The sequence below is a fragment of the Palaemon carinicauda genome, chromosome 18 (assembly GCF_036898095.1).
Source record: "Palaemon carinicauda isolate YSFRI2023 chromosome 18, ASM3689809v2, whole genome shotgun sequence".
NCBI lineage: Eukaryota > Metazoa > Arthropoda > Malacostraca > Decapoda > Palaemonidae > Palaemon > Palaemon carinicauda.
Window position 1 is genome coordinate 38,030,845 of NC_090742.1, and position 14,723 is coordinate 38,045,567.

Genomic DNA, 14,723 nt, shown 5'->3' on the forward strand with positions numbered 1-14,723 from the left:
ATTTAACTCCGATAAATTCGAATCAATAAATTATGGAAACAGAGAAGGAATGGTGTATGCATACAAGGGACCTAATAATGAGACAATCACAAACAAGGAAGCAATTAAAGACCTTGGTGTAATTTTAAATAGGAATATGTTATGCAACGACCAAATAGCAACACTGTTGGCTAAATGTAAAGCAAAAATGGGAATGTTATTCAGACACTTTAAAACAAGAAAAGCTGAACACATGATTATGCTTTACAAAACTTATGTGCGTAGTACACTCGAGTACTGCAATGTGATATGGTACCCACACTACCAAAAGGATATTGAGCAAATAGAGAGTGTACAAAGGTCCTATACTGCTAGAATAGAAGAAGTTAAGGACCTTGATTACTGGGAAAGACTGCAATTTTTAAAACTATACAGTCTAGAAAGGAGAAGAGAACGCTACATGATAATACAAGCATGGAAGCAAATAGAAGGAATTGCTGAAAACATCATGGAGCTTAAAGTATCAGAAAGAGCAAGCCGAGGTAGATTAATAGTACCAAAAAGCATTCCAGGTAAACTGAGAAAGGCGCACAGGACATTAATCCACTACGCACCAGCATCGATAATGCAGCGACTATTTAATGTGCTGCCAGCTCATCTAAGAAACATATCAGGAGTGAGCGTAGATGCGTTTAAAAAGCAGCTCGATAAATACCTAAGATGCATCCCAGACCATCCAAGACTGGAAGATGCAAAATACACCGGAAGATGTATTAGCAACTCTCTGGTGGATATACGAGGTGCCTCACACTGAGGGACCTGGGGGAACCCAAACAAAAAATAAGGCAAAAATAAGGTAAGGTAAGGTAAGGCTCTCTCTCTCTCTCTCTCTCTCTCTCTCTCTCTCTCTCTCTCTCTCTCTCTCTCTCTCTCTCTCTCTCTCTCTCTCTTTATACATATATATATGTATATATACATATATATACATTTATATATATACAGTATATATATATATATATATATATATATATATATATATATATATATATATATATATATATATATATGGATAAATATCAACTCAATATCGTGCTCAAATAGAAATAAATTTCTACCTTGTACTTGGGATCGAACCCTAGCCCCTTCTAATGAAGGGGCTAGGGTTCGATCCCAAGTATGAGGTAGAAATTTATATTTATATATACACATATATACTCTATGTATATAGTTCATATGCAGGCTTATACATACTGTACATATATACGTATATGTTTGTATATATTGCATACACACACACTTATACATACACTTATATATTTATATGTATTATATATATAAATGTATATATATATATATATATATATATATATATATATATATATGTATGTATGTATGTATATATATATATTACCTTTAAAACTTGAAAAATACAGTAATTAAACCAAATCACCCTATAATGATCGTTTACATTGGACGTTTGAAATTAAAACTTATAGACAAGGAACATTTTTATGGATCAAAACTCTTAGTGTATCAACAATTTCCTTACTGGAACAATCAACCAGTAATAAAGAAACTACCTAATTATTTTGAAACATTTTCCTCTTTATTGAAAACCAAGACAAATGAATCAGATCTTTAATAGACTTACGGTCTATTAAATTTCTTATGCCTGATCTAGATATTGATCTCTGGCACTGTCGTTCTGTTAGTTCAATATGCATGTTGCATAAGATTTTTTATAATTCTGACCCTCCTTTATATTCAGTTCTTCCCGGACAGTTCCATCCTGTTCGTAATAGTAGGTATGCAGTTAATTCTAATAGGCAGGCCTTATCTACCATGAGGCTCAATACTACACAGTAGGCCTACTCGAGAAATTTTATTCCGCTTGACAAACCTCCCTGGATACTGAATGCATTAAAATTCTATATAAAAAGAATATCTATTATTATTGTTCTTAATTAACACCATCATGCATTCTTTTTCCAAGTTTACCTACAGGACGTTTGCGCCGAAAAGTCGTAAACCTAATGACTAGTTCAACAGCGTTTAATGGTGTAAACAGTATAACAGGTATTGCTAAGCGACTGTTTGCCCTGTAAAAGAGCTAGTCACTAATTTCTCGCAATTTAGGCAATAAAAGATAAACTGCTTCTCAAAACTGGTTTGCAAAGGATAAAGGCATCAGGTTTCAATTCCAATATCAGAACGTCTGCCGGGAAAATCCTACCACAGCAGTAGCCTTCCCAGCAAACAGCTTAGACTCACGGCCCTAGTATGTTACCACTGTATGGTTATAATCTAGTTGATTAAGGACATAACCTATCATAAAAGCTTCTAACAATGATTTGATGCAATCACATATCCTAATAATATTCTGTGAGCTTTCATTTTTCGTATTATTATAACATTTATGGCGCTTGAATAATGTTTGATATCAATAATGAAATATTACATAATTTTAAGATTTTTTCCTAAAATTCTACGAAATAACTGCGAAATAAATACGAAACCGTCAAGATATTTCACGTGTTATTTTTTTTGTTTTTTTTTTTTCAAATTGGTGTTTATTCTTTATGCATTTGATGGTCACTAAATGTATACTGTATTATTTTCTCAATAAGAGATGTTTTTTTTAAATAACACACTTACATGGCCGTCCAATTCTCTTTCACTTCATCACTCAATCTAATAATTTGCATACCCTTAAGAAGGTTCCATCAATGTCCTCTTCACTTCTTTCCCGCACCCATATCCCATGCCCATACCATCTTGACTCCATTATCATGTAAAAAATTAATTTCTACCCGGCATTAGGGTAATTTCTTCACATAGCTAAACCCTCAAAATCCAACTTAACATCCTCATTTACATTCATTCCAGCCTCTGTTCCTCCTCTCTGCTTAATACCCTCGTTTCTGAACCATGCTGGTCTGATTACGGTACAATAGACTTAGTCTTTAATTTAATTTAACAACCATTTGTAACACACTATATACCTCAACCACCTCCCTCCTTTTCCCATAAGCAGCTTTCATCCCACCTTCAAATTCAGCATTTCACCTGCCCACCTTATCAAAAGTTAAGGTTAAATGTGTCTGGTTTCAGTTCCAAATTCATCAGAAAAGATACTCACCAGAACGTCAGCCGGGCAAGCCTAACTCGCCACTGTGGTGTCCAATCACAACAGTAGCCTCCTCAGTAAACAGCTTAAAATCATGGTCCCGAGCTGGGATTGATCTGCTGGCATGCAAATTTTAGGCAAACACGTTACCACTGTACTAGTCATAATCCCTGGTATTTGAAATTTTTTTACCTGTTTTAGATATGGCCTTTTACTTTGTATAGATACTCTATCCGCTCTCTGTTTGCTGGACATCATAAAAGTTATTGTACCTAAACCTTCCTTCCTACCAATTAGCTTAAAAATTCACAACTTTGTCCTGACCGATTTTGTAATTAATTTTTTTTCTAAGTTTTTATAGTTTATATGTGAAATATTTATTTTAATGTAACCGTTCTTAAAATATCTTATTTCAATTGTTCATTACTTCTTTCGTAGTTTATTTATTTCTTTATTGCCCTTCCTCACCGGGTTAGTTTCCCTGTTGGAGCCCTTGGCCTTATAGCATCCTGGTTTTCCATTTGGGGCTATAGCTTAGTAAGGCATAATGATAACAATATTATAATTTCCATAGATTATCCTTCTTGATTCTTTCAATAAATACACGTTTAACCAACATAAACACAAAAAAGGGCTAAGTGCCGATCTTTGATGAGAATAACATTCAACTCAAAATATTTTTGTCTTTTAACTGACTTCCTGCTGTTCTTGTTCTTTTATACACCATTTTAAAAATCTCTCCAATTATTGTGATATATTCCTCTTTATTAAACACCAAAAAAAAAAATGTCTTTGTAGCATATCAAACTATCATTGGAGATTCCCGTTACCTTCCAGTCTCTTTTTCTCTAACTGCCTTATTAAATCCACATCTCCCTTAATAAAACTCTTCTGCCTTTTATTAATCTTCACAATTTTGTTAGTTTTCACTCATCAGTTAGTCTTTTAAAATATTCAACATATGTTCCGATAGTTTGATTCCCCTATAATTACCACACTCCATAATATGAGTAGGCCTATATCCCTTCTGCTTTTCAAAAAAATTTATCGTTAAATTTCTTCATAGTCAATTAGCATTGCTTTCTCTCACCACTTTACTTTATTTCCATTTTCGTCATGTCTTTGGTGCAGGTACTAGGCCTAGGAATAATCATATACACTAGGAATTTAATGTTAGGTTTTCCCCTGTACATAAATGCTTAAAGGACGGTCTTCCTGGTACTGTCACAGACGGAAAAGTCCTGCACCCTGCATGACATAAGTATATCCCTTCTGCTTTACGAACAAATTTACAATTAAACTTTCTTCCTAGTCATTTAGTAATGCTTTCTCTCACCATTTTACTTTATTTCCATTTTTGCCATGTATTTGGTACAGGTACTAGGCCTAGGAACAATTAGAAATACACCAGGAAATTAATGTTAGGTTTTCCCCTGTACATAAATGCTTAAAGGACGGTCTTCCTGGAACTGTCACAGACAGAAAAGTCCTGCACCCTGCATGACATAAGTATATCCCTTCTACTTTACAAGCAAATTTACCATTAAACTTTCTTCCTAGTCATTTAGTATTGCTTTCTCTTACCATTTCACTTCATCTTACTTTTACTTTAAGAGTAGTTTTCTTGGCACTGAATAAGGAAAGATTTGTTTGTCATATACATCCATTAAATATGTAGAGAATAATATAACATAATCAGCATTAATTGTCAAATCCATGTTATCTTATAATTTCATGAACAAATATCTTCAAATTCTTCCTTAAACCTTTATATCATAATAGTTCCAATGCGTCTTTCCCCGTCTGTACCAGGCATCTTGAACTTTTCAATTTGCATCTCTGGTGGACCAGGTGCTCACAAATGACTAAATTCTATAGAGTTCTCTTGCTTGAGGGTACACTCGGGCACACTGTTCTCTCTAGTTTCTCTTCCTCTTGTTTTGTTATAGTTTTTATAGTTTACATAGGAAATATTTATTTTAATGTTGTTACTATTCATAATGGATTTTAATTTTACTTATTTCCTTTCCTCACTGGGCTATTTTCCCTGTTGAGGCCCCTAGGCTTATAGCATTCTGTTTTTCCAATTAGGGTTGTCGCTTAGCATTTAATAATAATAATAATAATAATAATAATGATAATAATAATAATAGAGCATTATCTCCCTACAAACTTTCCCACAATTCCCCTTTTTCATGCTGTGTATTGTAAGATGCTTATAAATATCTGTTCATCTTCGTTATAAACTTATATTATGTCCTCATACGCATACAAGATAATATCCTTCACTATCTTTGATGACACCTGGTTACCCAAACCCTGTTTTTGCCTCTTCATTGAATTTGATGTTTTCACCAACAGATACAGTTGCCGTCAAACGCCTGATCGCGAATTCGGCGATGAAAACAACGGGAACTGGTCGGGATTGGTGCGCCTACTCTTAGATAACCAAGGCGACGTCATCGTCGCGCCTTTAGATAAGACTTCCCAAAGAGCTCTGAAAATAGACTTCACTCTGCCTTCTGGAACGATCACGTAACTATTCTTACTTTTTATTCTTTTTCTTTTATAATTCTGTCGGTTCAATTTTACTACTGCGCTATGTTTTGTGAAAGTAAATCAATAATAAATTACGTTTAATTTCAAGTTTTAAAGGCAATGAGAATAGGCCTATAAGAAGGCAGTGTACTGTATAGTAATAGATTTTGCTTATAATACCAAATAGATACCCTTTCTTATTTATGCTTGACGAGTGACAAAGGGTTTTATATATATATATATATATATATATGTATGTATGTATTCTATCTAATTTCTCTTCCTCTTGTTTTGTTAAAGTTTTTTATAGTTTATATAGGAAATATTTATTTTAATGTTGTTACTGTTCTTAAAATATTTTATATTTCCTTGTTTCCTTTCCTCACTGGGCTATTTTCCCTGTTGGGGCCCCTGGGCTTATCGCATCCTGCTTTCCCAACTAGGGTTGTAGCCTAGCAAATAATATATATATATATATATATATATATGAATATGTATTATATATGTATATATATACATACATATATATATATGTATATATATATATGTGTGTGTGTGTGTGTATATATATATATATATATATAGTGTTCATTATTACACTAGTCTTTTGTACCCCCAAAGAAAATTTTCATCGCATACACTTTTATATTGGTAAGAAGCTACATATATGTTTGTGGTAACTCGAATCCACTGCAAGGAGTCTGTTGTGATACATAATCTGTTAACAGAATTTTCCCAAATTTCATTAAAAAGAGACTGTGCTTATAACGGATTCCCTAAAATCCCTTGTAACAAAAGTAGATATGTGTCAATTCTTTAAGAATTTATACCTACAAAAAATAACTATTCATATCTATTATCTTCATTCCATTTAGTTACGACCTCATCATTCGTGACATAAGTAGATATCTATACTAATTTTTTTATTATTTATACCTACAAAAAATAAGTATTCATCTCTAGAAGGGACTCTTTAGCTATGGTAAGCAGCTCTTCTAGGAGAAGGGTACTCCAAAATCAAACCATTGTTCTCTAATCTTGGGTAGTGTCATAGCCTCTTACCATGGTCTTCCACTGTCTTGAGTTAGTGTTCTCTTACTTGAGGTTAGGTACACTCAGGCACACTATTCTATCTAAGTTCTCTTCCTCTTGTTTTGTTGAAATTTTTATATATTCTAAAGAAAAAATTTATTTTAATGTTACTGTGCTGAAAATATTTGATTTTTCCTAATTTCCTTTCCTCACTGGGCTATTTTCCCTTTTGGAGTCCCTGGGTTTATAGCATACTGTATACCCAACTAGGGTTGTAGCTTAGCAAGTAATAATAATAATATTATCTACATTCTCTTCAGTTACGACCTCATCATTCGTCGGCCGGAACCGAACGCGCTGGGCAATTACACTCGCATATTGCAGCCGGGAGCCTGGCTCCTGTACCTCCTGACGGTCATCTGGACCTGTTTCCTGTACGTGGTTTTCCTCTTCTTCAAAGGCACCTTTGACATGAGGGGTCTCTTCGACGGGGCTTTTGCTATTCTCTCCATCCATCTCAATCAGAGTAAGTGTTGCGATGACTTTTTCTTGGATGTGTATGTGAGAGGAAAAGATAAATTGAATCAGATGAAGTGTTACTATTATTAAGTGCAAAGCTATAACCCTAGTTGGAAAAGCAGGATGCTATAAGCCCAAGAGCTCCAATAGGGGAAATAGCCAGTGAGGAAAGGAAATAAGGAAAAACTAGAGAATAAGTTTAAGAACAATGATAACATTAAAATAAATCTTTTCTTTATAAACTATAAAAACTTGAAAATAACAAGAGGATAAAAACTATAAATAACAAAAGGAAGAGAAACAAGATAGAATAATGTTTCCAGTATTTGATCGTATGTGGGAGTCTATGAGGCAGAGAGAGAGAGAGAGAGAGAGAGAGAGAGAGAGAGAATTTCAATCAGAACGAATGTTACCTGATTAGTAAAGATTAAAGAGAGATTTGTGACATAAAGGCAATGAGTAAAGGCCTTCTTAATTAAAACATCTGGGGGAAAAACATGTTATACATTAGGTTTCATAATCAGACAGCCAAATTGTTTGTCTTTGATATCATTTTGTATCAAGATTGATTAAAGATTCCAAAACATGACTTCTATTTTTAACATTTCAGCCTCACTTAGGCATACCAAGCTTTGTTTATATCTTGCACTAACGAGTGATAGTTCATTACTAACATATCATATAACATTCCTGATACTTTTAAAATATTAATGAAAACCTAATTTATATTCCACATTAGGATTTTTGTATGTTAATTACATCTCACTTTCAAATTCAACTATAGTGATCTAAGAAGATTTTATTTCCACACTTAGACAATATAATCTAATGTATTTAACAGCTGATACTTTATATATCACTCAAGAAATTGTTTTCACAAAATTAACCAAAATGACCTAGTCTAGTCGACAGGGGATATATCTAATTCAATTAGCATGTATAATAATTCATTTATATATATATATATATAATATGATTATATATATATATACATATATATATATATATATATGAACGCCCTACATACAGTACATATATATATATATATATATACTATATATATATATATATATATATCCCTTTCTGAGTGGGGATCCCTTAGCGTGGTGAAAGAGTTTTTGTATCACTCTGAGCAGCAAAGATGTCAGGGCCACCCATACTACTATGGGTTTCACAGACAGTGCAAGTGCGATTTTTTTGCAATTATTCTGTAACGAACAGTCGTAACAATACGAGATGTTGCTATAGGGTATTACACCCAGTGAGGAAATTTATAGGAGTATCATGAATCATTTATTGTAAATAATAAAGACTTTTGTACCTATACCAAGAGGCAAAACTCATTAGCCAAGCAAGAAAACGAACACCAGGCTGGAAGAGCTCCGCCTGCCTACAACCCCCTTCACCTCCAACCCCCATTTTCTTCCTCCCCTCTCCTTTCTTCCTTCACCTACCCTAAGTCTTTCCTTTCTCTTCTTTCTCTCTCTCTGAATGTTGCTTTGATTTAAACATATTTTTCTACGATTTTTTTTTTCTATCAATCTAATAATTATTTACATAACCAATACCATAGAGAGAGAGAGAGAGAGAGAGAGAGAGAGAGAGAGAGAGGAGAGAGATGAGCAAACCAGTGAATAAAGCAGTCAGTCATCTGATAGGTAACAACCGATTGAATTGTTCCATATCTACAACAATAAATATTATAATTAGATAAGATAGATTGATAGATAGAGTGCTTGATATAAAAAAAATCATACAAAATAAGTTGCAGCTTAAGCTACCTTCTCAGAAAGAGAGCATGAAGGGAAGGGAAAGAACGGAGAGGGATGGATGGCGTGGAGGTGGAGAGAGATAGCTTGAAGCAGGGGGAGAGCAGGTGAGGGATGAAAGGAGAGGGAGGGAGGGGGTGGAGGTAGAGGTTCTGTATATTATTGTTCGGTTTTGTGACTGGATGATTGAGATTTTGCCCTTTGGGATAGGGGCAAGTGTCTTTATAATTAATAATTAACGATTCATTATACCCCTATAAATTTCCTCACTGGATGTAATACCCTATAGCAACATCTCGTATTGATACGACTGTTCGTTACAGAATAATTGCAAAAAATCGCACTTGCACTGTCTGTGAAACCCATAGTAGGTTCGTTTGCTGTGAGCGATCAAACAAAAGTCTGCCACCATCACCAATCCGCAGTGAGCAGCGTGAGGATGCAAACTGGCCAAATCTCAGACATGAATAAGGACATGTCTGAGGCCTTTTTTTCTTGTTGTTGACTAGAAATGGCTACATTTGTTTTTTGTAGTTTGTTGTTGATTCCTTTTCTCTCTGGTACAGCCACTGTCAGCATCCGCAACGGTGGCCTGTCCAGGCGCATCTTCTTCCTGACCACCATCATGACGGCTTGGCTCGTCCTAGAGTTCTATATGTCGGACCTGGTGTCCTTCCTGGCGGTGCCCGTGACCGAGACGCCCTTCAACAACATTGCTGGGCTTCTGGCTAATGGCGGGTACAACCTCGCGCTGCAGAAGGGGAATTCGGAAGTCGAGAGACTTAGGGTGAGTGGATGGCTGGGTCCTTTTTGCTAGAAGTTTATAAACTATCTATTCACTTACTAGTGTACGCGACCCGTCATAAATGATGGCTGAATATTCAAATAGATATGCATCCACATACGCACACAGATTCAGTCCTTCCATTTTCCTTCCACACTACAACACGGCAGTTTCAACAATATTTGGGGAGACTGTGGCTTCCGAGTGTAACTCTCAAGGTACTTCCTTTCACGAGGGTATGACTACTCTCTCTCCCCCTACCCTAGGGACGGGGAGAGACCGAGTAGTTATACGTCTGGAAATACCGCAGAGTGACCGGGGAAAAATATACACATATTTACATGTTTACATATATAGCCAGACACTTGGTGCTTATTATATACGGGAAGATGGGGATTCAGTCTTTGTATTTGTGGCTCTTTAAAATCGCTATGAATGCAGGATTTATTTTAACAAGAATCTTTTATAGATTTAGTGTTAAACTTCTTCTTAGAGAAATCTAGACCCCGTACTTAGAGAGAGAGAGAGAGAGAGAGAGAGAGAGAGAGAGAGAGAGAGAGGACCTTATAAACAAAGCCATTCTCAACATCGTTCTACCCAACAGAATGCAACCGACGACATCTTGAAGAGAGTGTGGTTTGACATCGTCGCCAAAGATCCTTCGAATATCGTATCCTCCGTGAAGGAAGGACTGGAGCGCGTTCGTGACAAGTCCTTCGTGTTCCTCACCGATAAGAACTACGTTAAGTTCCACGAGAGCTATGATTGTTCCGTAATGGCGGTTGGGACGAAGATGTTCAAGTATGGAGTGGGAATGGCAGTTCAGAAGGGGTCGCCATTGCGCCATACGTTGGACTATCAGTGAGAAATTGTTTTTACTGTTGCCAGTAATTGTATTCGTAATTCCAGTGTAGTATTTGTTGTGCTGATAGTAGTAGTATTAGCAGAAGTCAAACTATCGGTACTTGAGTAAACTTTTATTATAGAAGTAGTAAAACTCATTATTGCAGCAGTATTAGTTGGTGGGTGATAGTAGTAGTCTTAGCAGAAGTCAAACTATCGGTACTTGAGTAAACTTTTATTATAGAAGTAGTAAAACTCATTATTGCAGCAGTATTAGTTGTGGTGATAGTAGTAGTATTAGCAGAAGTCAAACTATCGGTACTTGAGTAAACTTTTATTATAGAAGTAGTAAAACTCATTATTGCAGCAGTATTAGTTGTGGTGATAGTAGTAGTATTAGCAGTAAGTCAAACTATCGGTTCTTGAGTAAACTTTTATTATAGAAGTAGTAAAGCTCATTATTGCAGCAGTATTAGTTGTGGTGATAGTAGTAGTATTAGCAGAAATCTAACTATCGGTACTTGAGTAAACTTTTATTAAAGAAGTAGTAAAACTCATCATTGCAGCACTATTATTTGTGGTGATAGTAGTAGTATCATCATAAGTCAAACTATTATTACTAAAATGTACTTTTTTTTATTTAGTAAGACTCATTGTTGCGGCATAGGTCAAACATACCATCTTTATTATGGCTAAGATAATTGTTATTCATAATGATAGAGCATATGGAACAAGATTAGAAGGCCATGCACTTATTAATTGATTGATATCTTCAGACCAGATGCTGAATTTACATAACAATGCTGTGTGCAATATACTGCTCTCATGATATGTAAAAAAATATTTTTCAATACTTTTTCAATTATGAGTGTTTTACACTTATCTATTATTAATATTATTATTATTATTATTATTATTATTATTATTATTATTATTATTATTATTATTATTATTATTAGTAGTAGTAGTAGTAGTAGTAGTAGTAGTAGTAGTAGTAGTAGTAGTAGTAGAGGTATTATCATTATTATTATTATTATTATTCTATAGGTTGGCTACCTCAGTGGCCTTAATTTTATATAGGAATTTCTGTATACAAAATTTCTATCTAAAATCAATATTACTGAAGCAGCAATCCTATGCAATAAGACATGCATTAAAGAGGGTATTTTACCAAAATATTATTATTATATTATTATTATTATTATATTATTATTATTATTATTATTATTATTATTATTATTATTATTATTATTATTATGTCTTGGTATCTTTATCATTCTTAAAATCCATTTGCAAGTTTGATATGGAAATGATCATTAATTTATGATTAGTAAATTAAACATCACAAGAAGAAAAGCTTTATTTTAGAACCAAGATTAAACAGCCTACCTTTTCACTCCCCCCACCCCCACCCCCAGCATCCTCCGACAGCAAGCATCGGGCATCATAGATCGGTACTGGGAGATGTACAAGCCTCCGGAAGCTGACTGCCAAGAGGTTTCTACGACCGCTCTGGGCCTAAGGCCTCTTATGGCTGCCTTTGTGGCTTTCCTCTTAGGATTCGTGATCTCCTGCGTTGTTTTAGTCATGGAGCGAGTCCGGCCTCCTGAAGAAGGTTGGCTGATAATGAAACTAACTAACCTCTCTCTCTCTCTCTCTCTCTCTCTCTCTCTCTCTCTAATAGGTATTTTTTTCAATTTCTGTATGATAAATTATCTCTCTCTCTCTCTCTCTCTCTCTCTCTCTCTCTCAGCTATTGCTTTTTTTAATCTCCGTATGATAATTTTATCTCTCCCTCTCGTTAGACTATACTTATGATAGGTTTTATGATTAGGCTCTCTCTCTCTCTCTCTCTCTCTCTCTCTCTCTCAGCTATTGTTTTTTTTTCAATCTCCGTATGATAATTTTATCTCTCCTCTCGTTAGACTATAGTTAAGATAGGTTTTATGATTAGGTTCTCTCTCTCTCTCTCTCTCTCTCTCTCTCTCTCTCTCAGCTATTGTTTTTTTTCAATCTCCGTAGATAATTTTATCTCTCCCTCTCGTTAGACTATAGATTAAGATAGGTTTTATGATTAGGTTCTCTCTCTCTCTCTCTCTCTCTCTCTCTCTCTCTCTCCTTCTTTTTTATAGTATTGAAAGTTTTTGCAATAACCATTTTTTTCGTGTATTTTTCTCCCATTATATCCATTGATCTTTTACATTTGAATGAATAGGAGTAAAGTCTGAGCAGTAACTAATTTCAAAGCATTACCGTGAAATCAAATGCAATACTACTCATCGAATATATTCATTTGCATGTATAATTTAATCTATCCTCCATCTTTATATATATCTAGTTTTAAATTGAACAAACTTTGTGTCAACAGACATGGAGGAAAGACGCTTTGGACCCGAAGATAACAGGTTGATGTACGCCTCCTTCAAGGACGCCTTGAAAATGCTCGGTTATACCTTTGACAGGGAAAAGGGAATATCATACAGTGAGTATGAATTTATAACGATTCGAAGGAATTATATTATCATTTCTATCATAACTAGCCAAGTTGTAGCCCTAGTTGGAAAAGCAAATTGCTACAATCATAAGGACTCTGAAAAAGTAAAGCAGCCCATTGTGGGAAAAGGAATTAACAAACAAAAAGACTTCATTAAGATATATAACATAGTTAAACAAATAAGTAATATATAAAACTGTAAAACGAGAATGGTCAACCTACACAAAGAAATGCCATTAGGTCTACACTAAGTTTGGAACTTCTGAGGTTTCACGGATTCAGTTACCTTATTTGAATATCATTACACAGTTTGCTCACTACCATATTATATAAATAAGAATCTTCTGTACATTTAAATATTGAAAATATATTTGTGTCTGTTAATTAAGATATTAGTAAATATTATTCTAATCTAAATTGATGCTGTAAGTGTGATTCCCCGTTTAACTTTGACATTTTAAATCAGATTCTAATGAGAACTTGAATTCATCTTTAACTTTTGAAGCTTGATATATAATTCTGCCATGAATATAAGTTTTGTGGTGTGAGTGCAGTTGTCACTTGTTGAATAACAAATACTAACTTAATCGGGACATCATAGAGTAAATATGGAGAAACCTACACTATATGTACTCATAAGTAATATTAAGTATACACTACAGTTATAGTAAATTGTAGATTTAGGTCCAGTGTAGCAAGAAAGATTATCATGCGGAATTTGAGGCTGTGGATTTCAAAGACAAAGGTACATTGGATGACCCCCGTCAATTCCCTTGTCTTTTCCATTAAAAATAAAGGAAAGCTTAGATAAAAATCTCCCCAGAGATTTTATTAAACAGATCAATAAGGGTGAAAATATATGTAAATAGAGAATTATTCTTATTTTCTTTTGGTGGGAAGTTAGTGGTAGTTTCACCCGACATCTGTCACTGAGAGGAACAGATACACTATGAAAAATTAGCTGTAAAATACGGTAAAAAATCCTGGAATAAACGGTTGCCGAGCATTTACCGTTTTTTAAAACGGATATATTGACGCAAAAGAGTGATATTACGGTCCCACCACCCGTAAAATTTAATATCAACGTATGGTAAAATTACGGTCGCCTGTACTTTACGGAAATTAACTGTATATTTTTACGTAGAATTTCCAATTAAAATTACAGTTTTATTTAACATTGCAGTTTGTGAAATAATCAGGGGAAGCTTAGGTGTAAACAAAGAAAGGAATTTCATCATCAAACTGATATGGCCAGGACTCTATCCTCAGTAACGAACAACAGTTGGTTTTCTGTCGGGCACACTATCCTATCTTATTTATCTTCTCTTCTTTTCTAGAAGTTTTTGTATTCTATATATGAAAGATCTATGTTAATGTTGTTATGCTCTTGAAATATTTTATTCTAGTTGTTCATTACTTCTATTGTAGTTTATTACTTATTTCTTTTTTCTCACAGGGCTATTTTTCCCCTGTTGGGAGCCTTGGGGCTTATAGCATCTTGATTTTCCAACTAGGGTTGTAGTTTAGCTATAATAATAATTAATAATAATAATAATAATAATAATAATAATAATAATAATAATAATAATAATAATAATAATAATAACGTATTTTTCATACTGGGAAAAATACAACCAA